Raw genomic sequence first — 2,004 nt, 5'->3', positions numbered from 1 at the left:
TCTCTTATTTTTAATGTTTAAGCAATTGAAGTTGTAATTTTCAAGTTCTAGTTTTAGGCTTAGTTCTAGGTGACAAGAACAAGCTATGGAGCATGTCTTTCAAGTTCAACTCTTCTCTTCAGATTTGTTTTCTCTAGTACTAGAAATTTCAGATTTGGTATATTCTAGATCTGGATTTTAGTACTGGTAGTATCTCAAATCGATCAAGTTTTCAGTTCAAGGATTAAAGTTCAAGTAAGTAGGCTTCTTCAATAGTCTTCTCTCCCCCTTCTCATTCCCTTTTCTTGCTACCCCTTCATTCTTAAAGTAGGATTTAAATTTCAGCTTTTACTTTGATACTTTCCCTTTCCCCCAAGGTCCTTGGCTATATCATATGTTGGCTTTGCCCCTTTCTAGCTATGGAACTATCCTTTTATTTTGATTGTTTACTTTTCAGTCTTTCCTCTAAAGCCAAGTAGAAAACTCCTTGTAAGAGTACTCTCTGGTCAAGTAGGGAAGCTCATATTGTTTATGGTGCATCCTTCGGGCTAAGTAGAGATACCTACTTGTGTGCCTCTCTCTAGCTTTTTTCCTTTTTATTTTATTTATTTACTTTTCAGAACTTTTATTTTCATTTATTTTCTTTTTAATTGCAGGTTTTGAGTATTTAAATTCCTAGATGTGTTGGTTAGGATGCTTTTGGATGCATGTGTTTTAGGGAGGTAGTTAGAAGTAGATCACCAATATCAATCATTATACTTTCGTATTACTAAATGAAGCTTAAAATAAAGTGGCTGCTCTCCTTGTGTTCGACCCGTTAGCTACATTGATCTTTATGCTTGTGGTTACTTTTAAATTTCAAATAAGTTTTTGGCGTCGTTACCTAGGAGACAGTTCCATGTTATTTTTCGCTTTTTGTTGGTAAATCGGAGTGCTTTGTTTACTTTTTTTTGGCTTTTGTTTGTTTTTATTAAATTCCTGAGAAGAGCAACTTGCAATAATAGTTGTATCGTCACCCTATAGTAGTACCTCAGGAATTGACCTGAGCAACCTCGGATCCCCACCAGTAAGCTCTAAAAAAAAAAAATTCTTTCCATTCTTTTGTGCTTGTCTTACTCTAGTTGTGAGTAGTTTTTGGTTGCATGAATGTTAGGTGGGTCCAACAAGTAGTGACCCTATACTTTGGTCTCTTTAAAACCTTTCAATATGGTAGACCAACATCAAAACCCTCCCCCTAAATCTCTGAAAGATAGGTTCTACCCTATTAGAACAATCCAACCTTCCAACATATTTCTACCACAAGCCCAGGCTAATAATTTTGAGCTCAAATCTCAATACATCACTATGTTGCCCCACTTCCATGGGCTGACCTCTGAGGATGTATACCTATTTCTAAGAGAATTTGAAGAAGTATGCGTTCTAATTAAGATCCAACAACTTTCTGATGATGCTGTAAAGTTTAGGTTTATGGGTTACCCACAAATTCCATAACCATATGGGAGAAATTCACAGTTGCCTTCCTCAAGAAATTTTTCCCAACTCACAAGACCAATAAGCTTAGAAGTGATATCTTTTAGTTTAAGCAAAAGCCTAGTGAGTCATTTTCCAAACTTATGGAGAGATTCAAAGATCTACTCTAAGAATGCCCTTACCATGGCCTAGACTTATGACATTTATGTCAAATAATTTATGAGGGTATTGATTATCCAACTAAACAAATAATAGAATCTATATGCCCTGAGGAATTCACATCCTTTACAGATGAAGGAAAGACATGGGAATTCTTACTTGACTTAGCTGACAAAACCCATGAGTGGGAATCCACCCAAGAAAGTGAAAGAACCATAGAAGGGAAAGGGTATTTTGTGGATGGGATAGTAGCTAAGGAAGCCCATTTAGATAGCCTAATCAAGAGGATTGAGGCTATTGTTCTTAGAGAGCCATCATCAGTCAATTTGGTTAAGATGTGTGCTTGGTGCCAGTCCCTTGGACATGTTATAAAAGAATGCCCAACACCTCTGGGGG

General features: G+C 36.5%; 1 non-coding gene across 1 annotated transcript; it reads right to left on the bottom strand.

Moving 5' to 3' along the window:
• Nucleotides 1–1,532: 1,532 nt before the first annotated feature.
• On the bottom strand, nucleotides 1,533–1,639 carry LOC122066510. The gene has a single exon (XR_006136378.1). It is a non-coding gene; the product is annotated as a small nucleolar RNA R71 (small nucleolar RNA).
• Nucleotides 1,640–2,004: the final 365 nt, after the last annotated feature.

Source organism: Macadamia integrifolia, unplaced genomic scaffold, assembly GCF_013358625.1.
Source record: "Macadamia integrifolia cultivar HAES 741 unplaced genomic scaffold, SCU_Mint_v3 scaffold2424, whole genome shotgun sequence".
NCBI classification, from domain to species: domain Eukaryota; kingdom Viridiplantae; phylum Streptophyta; class Magnoliopsida; order Proteales; family Proteaceae; genus Macadamia; species Macadamia integrifolia.
The sequence above is the reverse complement of the archived record's forward strand: the minus strand, read 5'-3'. Positions and strand labels throughout refer to the sequence as shown.